Genomic DNA, 24,768 nt, shown 5'->3' with positions numbered 1-24,768 from the left:
CCTAGCGCCTTGGTACTGCAAACTTTCCTCCTGGATCTTCCTCCCACTATATCTAGCTTCAGCCTTCAACCAACAGAAATATATTGAGTGCCTGCTACATTCTAGGTGCTATTCAGGTGCCCAGAAGGTATTTTTTTATTGGGAGATAGACATGATAGCTAGGTATAAAAGAACATAGAGAAAAACTAAGACCTACCACTAGCTTCTGTGTTTTTTTTTTTCCTTTTTCTTAGGATAAATCATCCAGAAATCGATAAGAGACATCTGAATCTTCCTTCCTACAATCTATTAGGACCCAGGTATTTTACAATATATTTATTTATTTATTAGTATTATTTTTTGAGATAAAGTCTTTCTCTGTTGCCCAGGCTGGAGTGCAGTGGCATTATCTCGGCTCACTGTAACCTCTGCCTCCAGGGTTCAAGCGATTCTGCTGACTCAGTCTCCCAAGTAGCTGGGATTACACGTGTGCACTACCATGCCTGGCTAATTTTTCTATTTTTAGTAGAGATGGGGTTTTGCCACATTGGCCAGGCCAGTCTCAAACTCCTGACCTCAAGTGATCCACCTGCCTTGGCCTCCCAAAGTGCTGTGATTACAGGCATGTGCCACCACACCTGGCCATTTTACGATTTTCTAAAACTGTTAAGGTGCAATAAATAATTTTCTGTCTAGTAATGACAATAACTTCCAAGGTTGGGATTTTATTGTCCTGTCTGATATTAACCAGTTTTGATCGAATTTCATACTTCTATCTTGCGTTTATTTTTTCCCTGATGACATTAAAATCCCAGTTCCTCATATTTCTTTTTTGAACTTGGCTTTTCACTAATGAGTTTAAAACAATAAAGAGACATGTGGAAGTTGCAGCTACCAGGATAAAATTGCTCTTGTCAGGTCTGGGTAAAACAGAGCCAGGAAGGCACAAAAAAAGATGGGGTGGGGGGGTGGTATGCTTGCCTGTCTGAGATGAGAACCGTTCCAAGGACTATCTGAAAACTCCACAGGAAATCCCTCACGCCCTTCACGTGTCTCCGGCTCTGCACGGCATGCATGTTTCTCACGTGGGCACATATTTCTATGACAAGGCTTATCACTAGACAGTCTTAAGGACTGTGGCAATTCAGTTAAGACGCTCTCATGGCCGGGCACAGTGGCTCAAGCCTGTAATCCCAGCACTTTGAGAGGCCGAGGCGGGTGGATCACTAGGTTAAGAGATTGAGACCATCCTGGTCAACATGGTGAAACCCCGTCTCTACTAAAAATACAAAAAATTAGTTGGGCATGGTGGTGCGTGCCTGTAATCCCAGCTACTCAGGAGACTGAGGCAGGAGACTTGCCTGAACCCAGGAGGTGGAGGTTGCAGTGAGCCGAGATCACACCATTGCACTCCAGCCTGGGTAACAAGAGCGAAATTCTGTCTCAAAAAAAAAAAAAAAAGACGCTCTCAAAGAACACCCACTCAGGAACGGCACCTCTACCAACAAATTCATGCCACCTCGGGCGTAGAGCCCCCAGAATCCATGAACTCTGTTTCTAAGCAGTGTACATATACTCCTCCCTTTTGCCAATAAAGCTGCTCTTCACCTTTCCCTCAGCAGATGTACCGGGGGCTTGCCATAGTGCATCCTGGATTACAATCTTCTTCTTTCTTTTCTTTTTTAGATGGATTTTGCTCTGTTGCTCAGGCAATCATAGCTCAAGGTAGCCTCAGACTCCTCAGCTTAAGTGATTCTCCTGCCTCGGCCTCCTGAGTAGCTAGAACTACAGACATGCACCACTATACCCAGAAATATATATATATATATAACACACACACACATACACAGACACACACATATATCTACATACATATATATACACACACACATACATACATACACATATATATATCTACATATATATATATTTTAGGGACAGGGTCTTGCTGTGTTGTCCAGGCTGGTGTAAAACTCTTGGCCTCAAGCAATCTCTTTTGGCCTCTCAAAAGGCTGGGATTAGAGGTGTGGGCTACTGTACCCAGACTCCTTTTCTAATCACTGAAAAAATTCAGCATATTTGGAGGTAGTTTTCTCTGTTGCCTTTTTTTAGGTTGACAAATGCATACTACAACCATATGGAAATTATGTTTCAAAGATTTTTAGTATCATATTTGACAATCCTATCCAGAGAATTAAAATGATTGATGTAATCATGAGTCAATGACTGGTCCCTCTAGAATGTGTAGTCAGCAAAGGCCTTTCAGAGGAGGTGGGCGTGTGAGCTAAAGGCAAAAAAAAAATAATAATAATAACAACTGGGCCTGCAAAAATGAGGACGAGGTTATTTCAGGTGGAGAGAACAGCTAAGCAAAGAAGCAAAGCAGCTGGCATGTTCACTGGGCACCCGGAGAAATGCTTATTAGCAGCTGGCTGGGTTGAGGGCCCTGTCTGTGGTGCCTGCTCATTTCTGTGGTGTAAATACTCTTAGGATTTTGAGCAATGACGCAAGGTCACTGAGTTTGGACTTGGAAAGCAGTGAAGAATGAGCCAGTCCGAGCTGGCTCGGACCTCTTGGCTTGTTCCAAGAAATAAGGCCAGAAGAGGAGAGGAGGCAAAGGAGACAGTTGCAGGAGATGAGGTCAAAGAAGCATGCAGGAGGCAGACCTGAAAAGGAGTCTAGACTGTGTTCTGATTATAACAGGTAGCCAACGGGAAGGTGCTAAAGCGCAGAGTGACGCTCTCTTCCTTTCTACCTTCTTCGTATTTTTCTCAAGAGGAAACAAAAGCAGAATGAGGAGTAGCACAAATCTCTCTCCGCGTATTACGCAGCAGCAGTGAACATGTCCTTGGCATCTCACCTCCTACCTCCTGAGGCATATCAACAAACAGCGTGGCATGTAACTTTCCAGTTTTTCTCCATAGCGAGCATGCAATTGCTTTTGAGAGGAGGTAAGCAAATTCATTCTCTTGAGACTATACAGCAAAGGAACTGTTAGGTAAAATTGTTTTAAAATATGAGTTGTACTGTTTTGAAACTATTAAAAATGGTCACAGATGTAGTTTCATGCCGTTTACAGAGCAACTGCTGTCGGCCACAGCTGGTTGACAGCCTGGGCACTGAAGCTGCTGGAAGAGAAAGACGGTGGCCGTTGCGGTAAAAACCTGCTGCCAGGAGAGGTGATTCGGTCCACCTCAGACCCACAGCTGAGGGTACACGCTGGGGGACACCTGTTGCGGAAGCTGTGGGGGAGCTTCTTGCCTCTGTGGCTTATCCCATTTGATCTAGTGAGTTACTGGGGGCCTAAGGAACTGCTGTATCCTTTCTTCTGAGTTTCACTCTAAATTGGGCGCTGGAGCTGCAGCCAGAGAAAATGCCCATTCCAGTTTGCCTTGTACTTTCTTCTCCCAACTATGATCTCCTCAAGGGAAATGTTGAAGAAAAAGTTACTCAGCGCTACTTGCAAAGCATGGTAAGACTTGACTCAGGACCATTGCAATAGGCATGGGAGAGGGGAGCTTGGGCTCAGCTCCGAATATTGCACAGGCAGTTAAGGATTTATGACCATTCATTAAATGTCCATCTACCAGCAAGCAAATTGCACTGGATACTCCATATGTGCCTGGCAGTAGATTAATTGCCAGGGACTTAGAGATAAATAAGATACCACACCACCATCAAATGAACAGAAACAGTCAGAAGACAGAGAAAGGAGGGGACACACAGAGAGAAACAGAGGCAGAGAGAGAGAGAGAGAGAGAGAGAGAGATAAAGGAAATAATACACCCTAAGAGTTCCACAAAGGATCTAACAGGGTTAACAGGTTACGAAGAGATCCATCATCAAAGCAAGAAAGCCAAAGAGATCTATAGAAACAGTGAGTGCTGAAACATCAGTGATTTAAAAGGTGATGGCCATGGCAAGTAAATAGTAATGCCTGCTCTATTTTTCCAGGTAACACTGTCTTCACTGTGCCTAATAGTATAGAAATTCAGCAGCCTAAATTGCGTGTGGGAGCGATCCCAGAATGGTTTTCTAATGAGCGTTCAGGCCCTGCTTACACAGCCTGGCAGCAGCAGGGTGGCCATCACCCTGTACAGACTCTGAGGTCCCAAAGTGCCATCAGCCCCCATGCGATGTGAGAAGGACGTACGGAGGTCAGGTGCTAAACGGAGTCTTGGCTCAAGTGTGTCTCACAGTGGAGTGGGTCCCCACGGCGGTCATCACTCCAGCTCTTAAATTTATCATTAGAATAGCCAAATGATGGCTGCAGAACCTAAGAATTCGTTTCTCGATTTGTGAATAAAACCTATTACCACAGGAATAACCAAATGGAAGCCTCCGAAGATGTCCCTTATTTTTTAATCCCGACCCAAAGAATAAATCAAACACACCACATTCTAAGAAGAGTGAAGACAGGTGCCACTCCCAAAGACATAAATGATACAGGAGCAATGGTCTCAATTAAACTCACAAGTCTAACGTCTTCAAAAACAAGACAAGCCATAGCCGACACATTCGAGCAAGTAGTAGCCCTACTCACAGCTACCCTGGGTGTGTGTTTTTCCTAGAACATATGAATGCATACACACATGGAATGCAGCTGAGGATCTGGAAAATGCATTATTTTAACACTTACCACAAAAGCAATTCAGAAGCAGTTCACATTCTTATGGATGAACGACAGCAGACATTTAAGGCAGGGCTATGTTAACCCTGTTCTCCATTACTATATAACCAGAAGGAACAGTCCGTAGAACACCACACTGGAGCACTATGTTGATAACATCACATTAATTGGACCTGTAAGGAAGAAGGGTGAATATTCTAGATGCTTCATTAAGAAACATGCTAGAAGGCAGGAGAACAACCTATAAAACCTTAGGATCCCATCATTTTGGTGAAGCTGTCTTTGGGTCCAGTGTTCTGGGGTTTTCTCAAACATCATATAAAGAGTAAAGGACAAGTTATTGCTTAATGGTAGCACCCTCTACCTTTAAGAACAAAGCACATTAACGGAGGTCTCTACAGGTTTGGGAGTAACACAAATCATGCCTGGTAATACTCTGACCCATGTATTAGGTGACATGGAAACCATGAGTTTTGAGTGGGCCCAGAGCAGTAAAGGCTCTGCAGGTTTAGACTACAATGGAAATAGCTCTGCTTGGACTACAACCTGGAAGAATCCATGGGGCCAAAGGCATTTGTGTTAGGAAAAGAAGTGTGCAGTCAAAGAGCGGCAGTGCAGACACTTGCAATTCCAGAAAAAGGCTGTGCCATCCGCTGCAAACTATGTGCCAATCAAAGACAGCTCCTGACATCCTGCTGGGCCCTGGTGGGGTGAGTGCCTGACCATGGGACATCAAGAGGGGTGAGTGCCTGACCACAGGACATGTGAGTGTCTGACCATGGGACATCAGGAGCTTCAGGGAAGAGCTATGTAGTCGGACACATGAGGGTGGGCATGGAGTGTGAGGATCTTAGTGTTATAAGTTAAACTTTACTAGCAAGCATCCACTGCTGAGATAACAAGGAACCACGTGGATAGAATGATCCAGCCAGTAGATGTCAGCCAGCTTCTGGCCCTGGCTACTACTCTGCTTGTGAAGTAGGTTCATAAGTGACACAGTAGTGGAGGCAGAGATGGTGGAAAAGATTGAGGCTAACATGATCCAACATCATGGGCTCTCTATCCCCAAGGCTGATCCAGCCGCAGCTACTGATGGTTGTCTGTTGCCTAGGCTGGCATGCAGTGGTGCAATCACAGCTCATGACAGCTTTTACCTCCCAGGTAAAAGTGATCCTCCCACCTCAGCCTCTTGAGTAGCTGGGACCACAGGTAACCAGCACTAAACCTGGCTAATTTTTTTTTTTTTCTTTTTGAGAGATGATGTCTCTATGTTACCCAGGCTCATCTCAAACTTGGGTTCAAGCAAGCCCTCTTCCTCAGCTTACCAAAGTGCTGGGATTATAGGCATGAGCTACTGTGCCTAGCTGAAAAATTATTTTTAGCCTAGAATTCTATAATATCAAGCATAAGGTTAAAAATAAACATATCAAACTCATGAAATTTATCATAAATTCACCTTCTGTGAGAAAATAAATTACTGGAGGATGTACTCTGATAAATTGAATCGTAAAGTACAAAGACATGAGATACAAGAAACAGTTGTATAGGGAGGAGGACATCACACACCGGGGCCTGTCGGGGAGTGGGGGACAAGGAGAGGGATAGCAGGGGGTGGTGGGATTGGGGAGGGATAGCATTAGGAGAAATATTTAATGTAGATGACTGTATGATGGATGCAGCAAACCACCATGGCACATGGATACCTATGTAACAAACCTGCACATTCTGCACGTGTACCCCCCAATTTAAAGTATGATTAAAATAAATAAATAAATGAAATATAGAACTAAGATTCCAGGTTATTTCGAAATAATGTGGATGTTAGGAGTAGAGGCAGAAAGGAGAGTATAACGTGTGATAAGTGTCTTGTTCATTTGAAGTGGGTACAGGTAGAAATTAATTCTGGACATTAAATTATGACTGTAGTCACATGGATTCGTTAAATGTGTAAAATGCTTGTATAATACTTTGGCCTTTAAAATAATAACTTTATGGCCAACCATTAGAAGACTAGCCATAAGATGCAATTTCTAAAACACTAAAAGAATAAAAGCGACAGGAACAGTAAGACAAATAAGATATTTTAAGTCAGAAACATGAAATGAAATAGTAATTATGTAAAGATGTCATTAATCACAATTAATGTGAATTTAATCTCCCTTTTAAAGAGAGAAGTTTATAAATTAGAATGTTTTAAATTCAGCTCTAAGTTATTAAATTTGGGAAAAAAGAGAAAGAGGAAAATTTAAAAATAAACAAATAAAGGAAGATATACCTGGGAAATGCTAACTAAAAGAAAGCAGAAATGGCAATAGTAATAATAGTCAAAATAGAATTCTAGGTGAGAAGTATTAAATGCATTAAATAGAAATGAGACATATTTATATTATAAAAATTACAGTCACCCCCAAAATATAACAATCATTAACCTTTATGAACAGAGCAATATTATATTGATATTTATAGAGTTAAAACTCTTGGAAACATAAGAGAAACAAACCACAATCATGGTGAGAGATTTTAAAACCTCTCCAAGAAATTAAGATACCAACTAGATGGAAAAAAATTAAGCCATAGAGGACAGAAACAGCTACTGTAGGTTCATATAAATTTCCTGATTCTAATTTAATTAACTATACCAGTACATTATTAATATGAATCATTCTTCGTAAAAAGGCTGCACTTTTTTTTTTCAAAAACCTTTGGAGTATTTTTAGTATTTTTTAATGTATTTATTAAACCAGGGTATGTAGCATATTCATTACCTCCTACATTTATGGTTCTTTGTGGTGAGCACATTCAAAATTCTCTCCTCTTGCCTTTTTAGAGTATACAGTACAATAATGTTAACTATCATCACCCTCCTGTGGAATTGAACACCTGAACTTCTTCCTCCTACCTAACTGTAACTTGGTACTCACTGACCAACCTCTACCTGTCGCCGGTAGAACAGCCTTTAACTGCCCTTTTGTTAGTTAAAATAATAAAGAAATAAGTTGTCAAAAGACAAAAATCATATGGGTCACATTCACTGAAGTGATCCAATAAAAATAAGTGTTGCCAACACCTCATTTGGAAATTAAACCAACTCTAAATATATCTTAATTTAATGTGAATATCAAAACTGAAATTCCATCTCTCATAGGAGACCTAAAAGAGTAAAACACCTGGAAGAAGATAGCAGAATGGTGGCTACCATGGGATTGAAGGAATGTGATGTAGGAAGTTGTTGTTCAACAAGGATAATCAGTTTTGTTTTGTTTTGTGAAGGATTCTTGCTCCATCCTCCAGGCTGGAGTACAAAGGCGTGATCCCGGCTCACTGCAACCTCCGCCCCCCAGGTTCAAGGGATTCTTTTGCTTCAGTCTCCCAATTAGCTAGGATTACAGGTGCACACCATCACGCCCAGCTAATTTTTGTATTTTTAGTAGAGATGGGGTTTTGCCATGTTGGCCAGGCTGGTCTCAAACTCCTGATCTCAGGTGATCCTCCCGCCTCAGCTTCCCAAAGTGCTGGGATTACAAGTGTGAGCCACCACGCTTGGCCAAAATCAGTTTTAAGATGAGTAAGTTCCAGAGATCTGTGGTACAACACAGCCCCTGTGGTTAACAGTAATTTAAAGGGTAGATTTCATGTTAAGTATTCTTACCACAAAAGGGGGTGGAAACACAAGGAAACCCTGGAAGGTGATGAAGATGTTTATTACCTTAACTGTAGCGAGAGCAGTATGAATACAGGCACATTCCAAACTCACTAAAGTGTATACATTGATTATGTGCAGTTTTTTGGTATATCAATTATACCTCAATAAAGCCAGGAAAAAAATTTGCTTACACTAAAATTACAAAGTAAATAGAAATAAATGTCAGTAAGAGTACTAAAGATAGTCACTTTTTTTTTTGTCACTTTTATTCTTTTGCTATTTTAGAAATTACATCTTATCTCTAGTCTTCTAATGGTTGGCCTTAAAGTTATTTTCTTAAATGGCAAAGTATATGGAGGTCACCAAAGCCATCTTTGATGCCAATTTTGGTCACATTTGCATTTATTACCATACAAGAAAGACCAAAAATAGAGTAAGAATTCTACTCAAGAAAAGTAAATACATCTTTAAAAAGTAGAAAAAAAGTACAGCAGGAATCAGAAAATTCTTGTAAACGAATAACAACATGTAACGAAGTGTGTGATCCTAAGACTGCAAGAACATGGTAACATTAGGAAATTTATCAGAATGATACACTATATTGAAGAAGGGATGTCATGTGGTCAGCTCAAGAAACAGAAATGTATTCCGTTTCCCCCCTGTTGGAAATAGATGCTTGGTGCCTCAAAGAAAAAGTAGCACTGAGACAAAGGATCTTTCAGCAACGCAATTTTTTCTTTCTGAACTAGAGGAAGGGTACTCTCGCTAGCCATTTGCCATGAGTACTATGAACAAAGGACAACACACAAATTTATTCCTTATACATTTGGGGTCATCCATATTGCTGTGTTAGATCTCCGTTGGCTGGAGCCAGACCTCACTAAAACCAGACTGGCTAACAACTTAGAACTTTTCTAAGCAGGTAAAAGCAATGGAGAGCTGGGACATGTCTGTGAGCACGTCCAGCACAGGTATTTTGGTTAAAGTACAAGGACATAGAAGGTACTACGTGCCTGCGAGAATGGCATATTTAACAGCTACATAGGACAGGGCTTAAGAAAGTTATTAGCAAACTTATTCTTTAACAAGAAAGGAAACATTAAAAAGGAATTTTCTACTTTCCACACCCCCCAATATTTTATTATCCAGGAAAATACTTACACTTTCTTAACTCGATTAAAGGTAGCTTTCAAAACCTACAATAAACAACATATTTAAAGTGGCAGCATTAGAAATCTATTAAACCCAATATACAATAACTAAGGGCTTAACTATTCAGCATTATTCCAGAGGTCCTGGAAAACCCCCAAAAATGAAAACAAGAAATGAGTATTAACATTCAAAAGGAATGCAGGCGGGGTGCAGTGGCTCACACCTTTAATTCCAGCACTTTGGAAAGGCCGAGGTGGATGGCTCACTTGAAGTCAGGAGTTAGAGACCAGCCTGGCCAACATGGTGAAACCCCATTTCTACTAAAGAAATACAAAAAAATTAGCCAGGTGTGGAGGTATGCACTTGTAACCCCAGCTACTAGGGAGGCTGAGGCAGGAGAATTGCTTGAACCCAGGAGGCAGAGGTTGCAGTGAGCCGAGATCACCCCACTGCATTCCAGCCTGGGTTACAGAGCGAGATGCTGTCTCAAAAAAGAAAAAAAAAAGTGTGTGTGTGTATATATATATATATATATATATATATATATATATATATATATAAAATATATATATATAATTTTAAAATATGTATATACTTAATATATATATTTATATATATCAAAAGGAAGAGATAAAACCTTTTAATTTAAGCATGACATGGTTATTTATACAAAAAATAATCAGCTAAAAATTGTTAGAATCTATGGCTTCAGTAAAGTGGTTTTAGAATATTGTATAGGTTTCCTGTACACCAGTAGTAATCAATTAGAAATTTGGATTTCAGTATTCATTGTTTTCTAGAAATTGGTCTGTTTCTTCTAAGTTGTTGAGGTTATAAATATAGCATCATCCTTTTCACGACTGAAGGATCTGTAGAGACATTTCCTGTTTTATCAGGACATTTGTGATCTGTGTCTTTTTTTCTATTGTGTCAGTGCTGAAAAAGATAAAAATAAATTGACCAGGAGCTTTGTCAATTTTATTGACTTTTTAAAAAGAACTGCCTTTTAAACGTTATTGACATTCTCTTATTGCTCACTTATTTTCATTTAATCTTTCTAATTTCCTTCTGTTTACTTTGAGTTTATGTTGTTTTCCTTTTCCTAGATTTTTCAGGTGGGAACTCGGAAAGCCTCTGAAACATCTACCTGGACTCTCATGTAGGTGTGTGGCTACCTCCCGGGTAGGAGGAGAGGTCTGCCTTGAGCTATAAACATGGCATTTGGCAGCATGCACCCTGTTGAAAGCTGTGGGACTAGGAGAGGTGATAAGATGCAGTTGTGTAGGCAGGGCCCAGGACAAAGCTGCAGTGTTTTGAGGTCTGGAGAAGAAAATCTAGCAAAGGAGACTGAGCAGGATGGTAGGAGCGAGGAGGAGGAGAATCAGTAAGAAATGATGTCATTTTGGGAGGCTGCGGAGGGCAGATCACTTAGGAGTTCGAGACCAGCCTGGCCAACATAGTGAAACCTCATCTCTACTAAAAATATAAAAATTAGCCGGGATTGGTAGCGAGTGCCTATATAAACAGCTATGCCCGAGGCTGAAGGAGGAGAATCACTTCAACCTGGGAAGCAGAGGTTGCAGTGAGCCGAAACCATGCCATTGCACTCCAGCCTGGGTGACAGAGTAAGACTCTGTCTCAAAAAAAAAAAAAAAAAAAAAAGTGGGGGGAGGCCCAAAGAGCAGCAGCAGCTTTCAGAAGGAAAATATGGACAACTGTGGAGTGCTGGTGAGAGATCAAACAAGATGAAGTCTTAACTGGTTCACTGGAAACAGCGACGTGGAAGCCACTGTTGCCTTTGACAAGAGCAGTTTCAATGGAGTGTGGCAAAGAGAATCTGACTGAGGCACAGGGGGTCAGACAGGGAGAGGGTGCTCAGCAGGGAGGGGTGTTACATTTGTTCCTGAAAATGTTCTCTCCTTTGAATGAGATGGTGCATTTAGTGTGTAACAGTGTCTGGCTCACAGTAGGGCCTTGCTAACACTTTATTTTCACTCACGTTCTCATCTTACATTCATCGACCAGAAAGGTTGATGGCAGCTGTTCCTCTACTGAAAAGCTGGTTGGGAACACCAGCACAGCTATTTTGATACTGGGGTTTCTGTTAGAAAAATAGATGTGACTTATTCCCTTTGGGTGGAACTCCTTTTCTAGAAAGGGAGGCAACACACGTGTTGGTTAAACTTCCATTTCTAGAGTCACACTGCCGTAAGTTAAATCTCAGTTCTGCCCCCTGAGCCATGTAGCTCCGGGAATTTTGCATGAGGTCCTGAGCCTCAGTTTTCTCCACATCGACCATTGATCAGAATAGTGCCTACCTCACCAATGCACATCATGAGCACCTGGTACCTCTGTTAGTTACCATTTAAGTTCAGAATTTCCCTGTGAGGTTTTTCAGAGGAGGTTCCTTCTACAGTAAAACATCAAGCACTCGGTCCCCTTTTGCAGAAATCCATCCACACTGTATGTAAACACAGGGCTGGAATGGTAAACCAGGTCAGCCAAACATAGATTAACAATGCCAGGCCCATTGCACCTGCAAAGTACCAGCGACTCTTCAATCAGCAGGTCTCTAGCTGCCTTGCCAGGGCCTGGCATAAGTGCTGCCTCTTTCCCTGCCTTTCACTTGTCCCCAGGAATCCCTGGAGATCCAGGGTGAGGCTCCCTTAATCTAATGAGAAGGAGGCATTCTGAACATTTAGGTTATTTCTTCTTCCCAGCCCCCAGCAGATGGAAAAAAAAAAAAACCCACAATAATTGCAGCTTGCATGAATGACCTCACTAGGGGAAGACTGCTAAGTACCTAAGTCCTTGCACTGCTGCCAGACCTGGCGTCATCGTGATTAACACAGCAATCACTGGCCAGGGAGCCGGGCCCCTCTGCCTGCCAGGCACCCTGACTGGGTGACTTATGGCTTTGTATTTTTAAATTGGCCTCTCTAGCACCGTCTGATAAATCAACACACAAGTCATTAAATGGTTCATTATCCCAGTAATATGATTCATTCTTTGTGCCAAGAAATGCAGGAGATGTCAGGAAACTTAAAAATATCTCATTCGAAGCCGTGAGCGCCCATCCACATAGCAGATTAACTGGATGAGAGAGAGCAGTTGGACACGGAGGTCAAAGAGAAGGCTGAGCAGGTGGTGGTCTTCCCTGCAGCGGTCCTTTTCCTCCTGCTGAAAAATGTGAGTCACACTCTCATTGGGCAGGCTCTGAGCTTGGCCACACTTTCTCTCTCATAGGCTCAGAGGACAGTCATGCTGGCTGCAGGAGCCTACTAGAGAATTCACAGCCAAGTGCACTCAGCTAGGGTCCTTTCCATAGGAAGAACACCAAGTCCAGAAGATGAGGGGGCCACGTGCTATGGAAGAAAGAGCACTCAGTCCCAGTTCTGCCACCAGGTCTGAAACTCTGGGTATATCACTTGAAATAAAATCACAATAGCTTGGTTTTATCATCTGTCAAACAAGAAAGTCACTCTCCACATTTTTCAAGTTCTTTCTAGCTCTAAGATTCTATGACTCTAGTGTGTTGGAGGAGAAGTGAGGAAGCAAGAGTTGAGAGCATGGTCAAAGCTGAGCTCCAGTGTATCTGGTATGTGGATTATGGAGGAGACTTTTCCACCAAATCTACATGCACTATTTTGCATGAAGGTTATGCTAATTTATGTTGATTACATCAGTGATGGCTCCTTTAGTAGAAAGAAGAAAAGAAATCTAAATGAAACTGTTAAGCACTAAGGACAGTTATTTGCTTATGTATTCAGCAGCCTCTGAATGTCTGCTTTGGCCTCCCTTACAACACCAGGTTCTAGAAGAGAGTCCCCGGACTCATGGCACTCAATTCTAGTTGGGGAAATAAATAATAAACAAAACATATGTAACTATAATATCTAATGTCAGGTAATGACAAGTGCAATGAAGACAATCAGGACAAGTGAATAGGGAGATGCTTTTTTACACAGGATGATGGTGGAAGGTCTCTTTAAGGCAATTAATAGCTGATACAATTTCGGTAAATAAAGGCATAACAAGAAGACTATGAGACCTTCAGAGAAGAGTTCTGCCAGGACGCATCACTACAAAGAGCATGGATATGTGGTTAAGCATACCGGGGAAACCCAGTGAACTAGGTTTCTGTGGAGGATGGAACATACCAGGTCTGCCCCGTTGGGGAGCTCAGAAGGGAGTGGAAAGTGTTGGCTGAGAAGTTTGGAAGTGTTCCCATGACAGGGCCACATGTTGCTGTAATCAAGAGTTCAACATCTGCCAAGGACTCAAGTGAATCTTCAGTTAGATTTCTACAGCCCCCCACCTGCTCAGCTCCCTCTTCTCTAGTGCCCTCCCTTGCAAACTCCAGCGGTCCACAACCCTAATCTTTGAATACTCAGCTGAGTGAGATCACGGCTTTTGCTCACTTTCTTCCTCTCTGCATTTCAGAAGCATTAAAAAAGAAAGCTGGGGCCCCCTTTGCAGAGGCAGGTGAACCAGAACAACTCCATCTTGAATAGGAGCAGGGTAGAATAAGGCTGAAACCTACTGGGCTGCATTCCCAGATGGTTAAGGCATTCTAAGTCATAGAATGAGATAGGAGGTCGGCCGGAGATACAGGTCATAAAGATCCTGCTGATACAACAGGTTGCAGTAAGAAAGCCGGCTAAAACCCACCAAAACCAAGATGGCCACAAGAGTGACCTCTGGTCTTCCGCACTGCTACACTCCCATCAGCAATGTGACAGTTTACAAATGCCATGGCAACATCAGTAAGTTACCCTACATAGTCTAAAAAGGGGAGGTATGAATAATCCACCCCTTGTGTAGTATATCATCAAGAAATAACCATAAATATGGGCAACCAGCAGCCTTCAGAGCCGCTCTGTCTATGGAGTAGCCATTCTTTCATTCCTTTACTTTCTACTTGCTATCACTTTGCACTGCGGACTTGCCCTCAATTGTTTCTTGCATAAGATCCAGGAACCCTCTTAGGGTCTGGATTGGAACCCCTTTCCTGTAACATATGTCTCTGTCCTGCAACATATTTCCGGCCAACATGAACGAATAATACTGAGAAAATTCCCTCGACCCGGAGGAAATAGACTGCAGCACTAATTGGATGGCTTTCGGTAAGCTGGTGAGGTACCTAGGTAGAGAATGGGACTGGGTTAAAGGCCCAACTTGGGGGAGTTAAGAGTCTCTCCTAAGACAGAGTGGGTTAGGGATGGTGGTAGTGATATAAATGTTCTAGCTTTAAATAACTGTGATAGTTGCACAACTTTGAGAACATGCAAAAAATTAAAAAATAATAAAACAACCAAACTGTATACTTTAAAAAGATATGCTCCCAAAAAAAGAAAGAGGAGAGTAAATATGTTCTCATTTGAAGTAAAACCAAGAGAATCCACTGTCAGTGGACCTGCTCTAAGGGAACTGCTAAAGTAATTCACCAGACACAAAGTAAATGGTACCAGAAACAAAATTCAGAACCAAAAATTTTAAAAAGCAAAAGAAATTTATAGTATGTGAAAAAACTGAGTAAACTATTCTTCTGTTGAATTCTTTAAAATATATGTTTCAAAGAAAAATAGTATTTTTAAATGAAGTTTCAAAGTACGTAGAAAAAATATGTAATAAACACATAAGAAATTACAACATAAAGGGGGAAGAAGAAACCTATAGAGAGGTAAGATTTCAAACACATAATATAGTAAAATATTGATTCTGTGTAGACAGTGAAAAGTTAAATGAAAATACTGGAATTTGGCTGGATGCCAGTGGCTCATGCCTGTAATCCCAGCACTTTGGGAGGCCTAGGCAGGTGGATCACCTGAGGTCAGGAGTTCGAGATCAGCCTGGCCAACATAGTGAAACCCTATCTCTACTAAAAATACAAAAAATTAGCTGGGTACAGTGACATGCACCTATAATCCCAGCAACTCCGGAGGCTGAGGCAAGAAAATTGCTTGAACCTGGGAGGTGGAGGTGACAATGAGCTGAGATCGCGCCATTGCACTCCATCCTGGGCCACAAGAGCAAAACTTTGTCTCAAAAAAATAAAAAAAAAATATTGTAATTTCTAGAGCTATCACTTTTTTTTAATTTAAAAAAAGCACATACACAATGAGATATATTCAAAAACACAATATATATAATTGAATTAAAAATTATTAAATAACCCAAAAAAAGGCAGGAATGGGAACATACAGGGATGACAAACAGAGGAACAAAGAGAATACAAATATAAAATGATAGAACTGCATTCAAACATACCAACAATCACATTAAATGTAAATGATCTAAGTGCACCAAATAAAAGACAGATAATCAGAATAAATTTTTAAAAATATACAATCCAATATATACTGTCTTATAAAAATTCTGCTTCAAGCATGATATCGTGGGGAAAATAAAATCGTGGGGAAAGATACAAAATGCAAACAGTAACCAAAAGAAAGCTCAAGTGGTTATATTAATGTCAGACAAAGTAGACTTCACAGCAAACAAATTTAGCAGAATATTATATAATAATAAAATAGTTTATTTATTAGAATTACATAAAAATCCTAAATGTATATGAAGCTAACAACAGCATCAAAATATGTAAACTAAAAATTGATTTTTGGACAAAATGGACTTCATCGAAATTAAAACCTTAACTCTGAAACAACACTGCTAAGAGAATTAAAAGAAAGGCTACAGATTGGGAGAAAATACATGCAAATCACAATCCAACCTAAGACTTGCATTCAGAATCTGAAAAGAAATGCTAAAATTCAACAGCAAGAAAGCAGCCAGCCAAATTAAAACATAGGCAAAAGAACTGAACAGACACTTTATCAGATAGTATTTAAGGAGACCAAATGAGCACATGAAAAGATATTTAACATTGTTAGTCAATATAAAAATGCAAATTGAAACTTGATGAAATGCAATTACAAACATAAATAAAAATAATGACAATGTCAAGTAAGAGCGAATATGCAGAACAGTTGGAACTGTAAACCTTGCTGTGGGAATGCCAAATGGTTCAGCTATTCTGGAAAACAGCACAGTTTCTCATAAAGTGAAACATATACTTACCATATGAGAGACATGTCAATCTTACTCCTGAGTATTTAGAGAAATAGAAATTTGTGTTCATACTAAAACTGGTACAGGAATGTTGATAGACGCTCTACTTACAATTACCCATTGGAAACAACTCAGGTGTTCTTCAAGGGATGGATAGTTACATAAATGAGCCAAAGGTGGCCTCTGTGTTTTGACCCCTACATTGTTTATTTCTTTACTGTAGGTTGAGACAAGTTAGCTCAAAATTCTGCCCAAACCAAAAATAGTACATAGAAGAAGGAAAATAATAAAAATAGGGCAAAAATCAATAAATAGAAAATAAGCAATAAAGTCAATGAAATTAAAAGCTGGGTCTTTTAATAAAAGATTAATAAAATTGATAAACCCAAGTGAAACAAATAAAGAAGAGAGAAAACACAAATATCAACATTGTCAGTGAAAGAAGGGGATATCATTAACACAACTTATCAAAACAAAAATAGAAGAGATAGAAAATCTAACAGCTTAATATCTATTAAAGAAGTTGAGTTCATTATCAAAATAATGTACGAAGAAAACTCCAGGCTCACATTGTTTTATAAATGAACGCTATCAAGCATTTAAAGAAGAAATAGTGCTAATCTTATCCAACACTTTGAAAAATAGTAAAGCAGGGAATATGTTATATGGACCAGCATAAGTTTTGACATAAAACTTGACAAGGTAATTAAAAAACAAAACAAAACAAAACAAAAAAACAAAACCTACATACCAATTGTCTCTCATGACTATAGTTTAAAAAGTCTTAAGCAAAATATTAGAAAATAAAATCTAGTGATATTTTTAAAAGTATAATGACCAACTATCATTACTCCAGAAATACAAGATTTGTTTAACATTTAAAAATCAACCAATGTCAAAATTCAACATATTTTTAAAAAGCTTTCAGAAAACTGGGAATAGAACGTAACTTTCTTAACCTTATAAAGGGTATCTGAGGAAAACCTACAGCTAAGTAATATTTAAAGGTAAAACATTAAATACTGCCCCATTAAGAATAAACAAGGCAAGATATCTACTCTCCCTTATTCTTATTCAACTTGGTCTTGAAAATCCTATCTACTTCAATAAGGAAAATAAATAAATAAAAGGCATAAGAATTGAAAAGAAATAAGTAAAACTGTCTTTATTCACAGACATGATTGTTTCCACAAGAAATTTAAATAATCTACAAAAATGGCAAGATCACATGGTAAAAGGTCAATATACAAAAATTGTATTTCTATGTTTTAGCAGCAAACTAAACATTAAAAATTTCATTTATTTTAACCTCATAAAATATAAATATCTAGGAGTAAATTTAATAAAAGACATGGAAGACCACACTGAAAACTAAAAACATTGCTGAGAGTGAGAAAAATTTAAATAAAGAGATATAAAATAGTCATTGATTAGAAGGCTCAATTTTTCTTTTTTTGAAACACAGTTTCATTCTGTTGCCTAGGCTGCAGTGCAGTGGTGTGATCTCCACTCACCGTAACCTCCACCTCCCCGTTCAAACAATTTACCTGCCTCAGCCTCTGAAGTCGCTAGGATTACAGGCAAGTGCCACAACAACTGGCTAATTTTAGCAGAGATGGGGTTTCACCATGTTGGACAGGCTGGTCTCAAACTCCTGACCTCAGGTGATCCACCTGTCTTGGCCTCCCAAAGTGCTTGAATTACAGGCTTGAGCCACTGTGTGCTGGCCAAAAGACTCAATATTATGAATATGTCAGTTTCCTATAAATTGATCTACATAGTTGATACAACACAAATCAGAATCTCAACAAGAACTTTCATAGAAATTCAATAGTTGAGCCTAAAATTTATATGGAAATAAAAAGAACCCAGAATCACCAGAACAATCTTTAATGAGGAGAAAAAATGTGGAGGAGTCTCACTGATTTCAAAATTTACCATAAAACATACAGTAAAAAATAAGACAATGTGATACTGGCCTAAGAAAAGAGAAATAGGTAACAGAAAAGAGGAGGGAATCCAGAAAGAGATCTACACATGTCTGATTCATTTGGTTTTCAATAAGCTGCCAAGGTAATTCAATAGGCAGGGAGTTGATAGCAGCCCTCCCTGGAGATCAGTGGCGACAGCTCTTCTGCAGCAGAGCGGGAGACACCCTGGTCCTGGAGGCCGGCCCACAAGCCCCTGGAGCTACTTTCACTTGGGAAGAGGAGACCAGTTCTAGGCCTTAGGGAGAAAAGCTCTCTCTGCCTTGCCTATTTCTCTAACTGCTTTTCTCTGAAATAATATGCCTCCACCTTTGAGTGGTTACTGGGCCTGAGTTCATAAAGAGGGAAAAGATAGGCTCGAGCTACATTTGGTAATAGAAGCCCTCTCAACAGTCCTGCCTCGATCACCAGAGGATGACTTGCGGGTTGGGGCCAAAATTGTACTACAGAACTCACATTTGGTGTGTGTTCCAAGCTCCCAAGAACCCACAGAGCAGGGGCTGTGCTGGAGCAGGGTTCTAGCATTTGGAGGTCCTGAGTCTCAGCCAGATGCCACCAGGACCTCAACCTATCTGGGTTTCTAAAAATGGGTGTTTATAGGGTCTGTTTTTGTTCTGCAAGGTGGTTTGATGGGGTGGATAGGAATATGGCTGCACTGGGTTGGCGGGGGAGAGCAAAGGGAAGCCTGGCTTTCCTTTTCCTGACCTGGAGCAAAGGCTAGGGGCTGAGCCACCTCAAACGCTGTGTGCACAGCAACCTCTCTGGATCTCAACCAGGGGAATTCTGGACCCCCCAGATGAACCTAGCAATGTGCACAGATCTTTCTAATTTTTGCAACTGAGAGAATGCTACTGCATCTAGTAGGTAGAGGCCAGGGTCACTGCTTAACATCCTCTGGTACACAGGATAATTCCTCACAACAAAGAATTGTTCAGTTCAAAATGCCAGTAGTGCCGAGGTGCAAATGTGCCCTGAATAACCTTCGATTTTCCCTTTTGGAAAATGTGGTATGTGTATGGGACAGAATACTACTCAGCCATAAAAAAGAATGAAATGATACCTTCTGCAGCTACTTGGATGGAAATGGGGGTCATTGTCCTAAGTAACTCAGGAATGGAAAACCAGACCAAATACTGCATGTCCTCACTTCTAAGTGGAGCTAAGCTATGCACACACAAAGGCAGACGGGGTATAATGGACACGGGGGACTTGGAAGGAGGAGGGTGTGGTGGGGAAGGGATAAAAACTACCTATGGGGTGTGATCATTATTTGGGTGACAGTCCACTAAAAGAACAATCTTTACTGCTGTACAATTTATCCACGTACCAAAAAACACCGGAACCCCTAAAAGCTATTGAAATAAAAATTTAAAAAGAAAAATGTTTTTAAAATACCTCTTTTGCCATTAAATAGCTATAGGGAAGCTACTTAGAACCGGAGGTAAGGACCCTGCATTAGAAGTGTGTTTACGCATTTAGCTAAACGACCAGTAAAGCTCATGAAGGCAGCTTCGTCACTGCTTATTCTCCATGCAAGGCTCTTTTGCTTGTTCCGATTTTACTACTTCCTCGATCTTTGAAGGTTGTTTCTGCTCTCCGATGACAAGCACATGATTGCAGTAGGCTTTCATCTTTGTTTATTACCATTTCCCCTATACCCTCACCAACTTCCGTCTTCTATTAAAAGATCTGATCTCTATGAGAAGCTTAAGCCAGGCTAGAGCTGCATTAATAATTGATTTTCTACTCTCTCAGCAAGCTATGGCATTTGACTTTGAGCAGTGGCTTTTTATAAAGCCACAGTGTCCTTCCAGCACAATTTTGAGTCGCAAGGCTCTTTCGTAGGTGATTTCTTTTTTCTCTTATTGTTCTGCTATTAGCAGAGTAATAACGATCGTAACATTTTCATCCTTTCAGATCTCGTATAGGGGATGACACCTGTGAAAGGGCCTTGAGCTTCTCCGGTGACATCTTTGTTAATTTTTTTGAGCTCCACTGCAGCAGCTCCAGCTGCTCATTAACCCGCCACTGGTAATGAGGTTTCACTGATGCCTCTGGGGAGTCTGATTTGTCAGGGGGCAGCAAACTGCAGCCTGGAGGACATGAGCCACGCCTTGTCCTTCCCCTGATGTGACAATCCTGACATTTTCACAGCTGAGATGGCACGTGGCTCTCTCCCCAAGCCTGCACTCACCGGCATAATTCCAAACCATGCCCAGCACTGATTAAACACATTAGGCTACATTTATTCCTGAGAATACCGTATAGACATTAGATACGACAAAGCATATCTACACTAGTAAGACAGTAAACTAACCAAGAGCTATGAAGAGCAACAGAAAATTGCCTAACAACATGCAGAGATGATGTACTGAACCATGGTCTCTACCAGTCATATATTACCATAGACATAGAGAGCACCTGAAGAAACACAGCAGAAACTGCTCACAGTGAATATCCCGGGGTGGGCAAGGAACGTGGGAAAGTTGTAAGAAACTCTCCTCTTCTGGGTTTTGTGATTTGTTTTTTTTGAGATGGTGTTTCACTGTTGTTGCTCAGGCTGGAGTGCGTTGATGCAATCTCGGCTCACTGCAACCCCCACCTCCTGGGTTCAAGTGATTCTCCTGCCTCAGCCTCCTGATTAGCTGGGATTTTTGGCGCCTGCCACCAGACCCAGCTGATTTTCTGTATTTTTAGTAGATACGGGGTTTCATGATGTTGGTGAGGTTTGTTTCAAACTCCTGACCTCAGGTGATTCACCCACCACAGCCTCCCAAAGTGCCAGATGACAGGTGGGAACCACCACACCCAGCCCTCTTCTTAGTTTTGTAATGAGCATGTTTGCGGTGGAAATGTATCAACTGCCTGTCCAGCATCCAGTCCACTCTTGTGATCAAAGAGCCTCCATCTCACCCACCTCAGTCCATGGCCTAGGTGGAGTCACATGACGAAGGTCTGAGCCAACTGCAACCCCCTGATGCAGTGATGAGGTCAGATGAGAGCATGTGACTAAGTTGGTCCAATAAGAATCAGAGTGACTCTCCGGATTTGTGTGGAAATCCCCCCATAGAAACCCTCCTGCTGCCATCAGAGGTACATCGGAGTGGAGAAAAATAGCTGAATCTAGAGCCAGTTATGGCTTACACCTATAATCCCAGTAACTTGGGAGGGTGACGTGGGAGATCGCTTGAGCTCAGGAGTTTGAGACCGGCCTGGCCAATGTAGCAAGACCCTGTCTCTACAGCTGAAAGAATAAATGAGTACATAAATAAAGAAATAAGCTGAATTCTCGGGAGACTTTCACCCTCCTTAAGACCACCTGAAGTCAACCCTAGCCCTTAAGTTGTTCCGCTACAGCAGCCAATACCTTCTGTTTCCTGAATCCACTTTGGCTGGGATTTCCTTTACTGGTGGTCACTGGTTTCACCAGGATTTGTTATATGCTGTTTCTTTGTTCCAGGCTCAGAACAAGGAGCACCTCCTTCTGAAAGCTCTTCTCCGGGGATCACTCCTAACAACAATGCCTATGCCTCTCAATTTGGCCCCACAAGATGAGTAGCTTCACGTTAGCCTCAGTTTCATCCACACCAATCTGAGTTTTCCTGCAGAAACTAAATCTTTAAGGATAAGATGTAATAATTGGCATGACAGAGAACATCTATTAGAAGCTTCCTAAGGGTCAAGCACTGAACTAAATGCTTTACATGGATAATTTTATTTAATTTTTATAACACCCCTAGGAGGTAGATACCATTAGTTTCCTTATCTGTAAATAGGATAGTAAGTCTGAGAGATGTTAAATGACACAATTACCTTGTTTTCCCTGCTGCTCAGCAATGATCATTCCTCTCAGAAAGACCACCATGCCCCTGCTCTGTAAGCTGGTCCTGGAACTGACCACCTCACTAGTTTAGAGGCAGAGCTTACAACCTTAGCCTGGCCAATCAACAACCCCCTTTCCCCAATGACATGTGATTGGCTCAGGTGAACATGGGATCTAAGTCAGACCATTCAGAATGGATCTCAGAACTTCTGCTAGAAAGGCTAGATTTGTGCCCAGAAGTAAATGCTCCAAAAAAAAAAAAAAAAAAAAAAAAAAAGCTTATGGCCATTTTGCAATCAAAGGATGACAGATGTCAAGAATTGGACAGTTCTTTAAGAGGCAAAGTCATCAAATGGAGAAAGATTCTATTCTGTCACACTATTTGAGCCATGGATCAAGTTATATCTTAATCATATCCAGTCCTAAACTGTTCAGTTGCCTTAGACCCTCTGATAGGCCCCAATCCCCACGGAGGACTTTTTTTATTCTTTGACCTTTTGTGGACGGAAGCTTGGATGGGGGTGGGCAGGAGCCCAGTGACTATGCAAGCACAGAACTGGCTACAGAAATGGAATAAAATAGCCCTAAAGAATTATTTATGGAGATTATGGAAGAGAAGTCTATAAAAGGATTAGGAAGCAGACTGACAAACCTGTAAACAAAGACAGAAATACAGCCAGGCTTGGTGGCTCATGCCTGTAATCCCAGCACTTTGGGAGGCCGAGCCAGGCGGATCACAAGGCCAGGAGACCATCCTGGCCAATATAGTGAAACCCCGTCTATACTAAAATAAAATAAAATAAAATTAGCTGGCTGTGGCGGCGTGCACCTGTAGTCCCCATTACTAGGGAGGCTGAGGCAGGGGGATCACTTGAATTGGTGAGGCAGAGGTTATAATGAACCGTACCACTGCACTCCAGCCTGGTGACAGAGCAAGAGAGACTCCATCTCAATTAAAAAAAAAAAAAAAATACAATCCTCCCCATGGACCTCAAATGCAGGCCACATGCTCATGCTTCATACACATGATCACGTGCACACACATATCACACAGTTCTCACTCTATTCATCCTCCCTCCCTTCTCTTCTCTCTATTCATCCTCCCTCCCTTCCCTTCTCTCTGTTTGAAAGTACCCAAAGGCCTTCTAACCATTTCCTTCATTTCACACACAGATGATTTTATAATCTCATCTAAAAACTGTTGGTATGAAACATAACAACAGAAATACAAACAGTGAATCCTGATGAGGTGAAAACAAGGTGAGAACAACAAAATAGCCAAACTGGAGAAGACTCTGATTCCAGCATAAATCTTGATGCAGAAGAGCTTACAGCCTTCAGTGAAATCACTTGTGTGGTTCTGAGGACACAGAGGACCAAGAGAAGGTGGACAATGATCGAGCCAGTCTATGAAGGACTCAGCTGACAGCCACCCAGAGAGGCCATTAAGAGACCTGCTTTCAGAGGGCTGCAGGGAGTTCTGGCCTGGGCTCCAGCCTGTGCCCCATCGGGGTTTCGCCACGCAAACTTAAACACGTCTTAGATCGTGTCTACAAATGAAACCTGAGGTGACTGTTCATATAATTGTTGCCTGGAAGATGAACACGCTCCAAGCACACTGGCCTGAACCACCCCTAGGCCCCTTTCACCTCATCAGGCCTTGAAAGAAACTGCAATCCTCAGCTGCTCCCACCTCAGAGAAGGCCGTTATAGGGACTGGCACAAAAACAGAGAAAGGGCTTGGTCCAGAGAGCTCCTCTGCACGGTGCTGGTGGAGGAAATCCAGAAAGCCACACCTGACCTTTTCCCCCGGTCCCTCAGCAAGACAGTTTTTGAATCTGATCTCTGCAGCCAAAGTCAGGGCCCAGCAGCACCACATCCTTCCCCTCCCACACCCTGGCCTTGGCTATGAGCCACACGATTGCACCTTTCCAAGGAGAAGTACGTTGGTCATCCAGGGGGAAAAAAGAATAAAAACCTTGAGGAAAGCATTTCTCCAGAAGCATCATTTGCCCTCTAATAAGCATCTTCTGTCCTGTGCACAGGTGCACCAGCGGCCACGTTCTTCTCAATACGGCTTCTCTCAGCTTCCAGGCCCTGTGCCCTTAGTCCCAACTCTCTGGTCGGGCTTTCTCAATCCATCCCTGGCCCCTCTTCCCCTCTCCGACTCTGTGGTCAGGGCCTCGTCCTAAGCCTTTCTCTTACTGCACACACCCTTCTCCACTGCCCTCCAAGTTGATCTCCTTCTAAGGCCTGTCTTCTAAGAGTACTATGTTCAAGAAAGTGGGCTCCCTCAGCACTGGGGTGTTGTGGGAAGAGCACTGGGCTGGAACTCAGAAGACCTGCAAGTGAGCCCAGATCCCCTGATATCTACTGAGAAACCCAGAAAAAAGTCCCCTGACCTGTGAGGATCCAAATTGTCTTCTGTAAAACGATGCCAGACAACAAGACTGTGTGAGGATAGTGACATCACAGGGGTGGG

The 24,768-nt window shown here is 41.5% G+C and overlaps 1 long non-coding RNA gene across 1 annotated transcript in view; it reads right to left on the bottom strand.

The window, feature by feature from the left end:
• Positions 1 to 24,768, bottom strand: part of LOC141581008 (uncharacterized) — a 181,610-nt gene that overhangs the window by 46,226 nt on the left and 110,616 nt on the right. The window contains exon 3 of the long non-coding RNA XR_012513407.1: positions 4,619 to 4,782. This is a non-coding gene — a long non-coding RNA (uncharacterized LOC141581008). The remainder of the gene's footprint in view (positions 1 to 4,618; positions 4,783 to 24,768) is intronic.

Source organism: Saimiri boliviensis, chromosome 14 (genome assembly GCF_048565385.1).
Source record: "Saimiri boliviensis isolate mSaiBol1 chromosome 14, mSaiBol1.pri, whole genome shotgun sequence".
Classification (NCBI taxonomy): domain Eukaryota; kingdom Metazoa; phylum Chordata; class Mammalia; order Primates; family Cebidae; genus Saimiri; species Saimiri boliviensis.
Note: the sequence above shows the minus strand (reverse complement) of the source record. Positions and strands in the feature narration are given on the sequence as shown.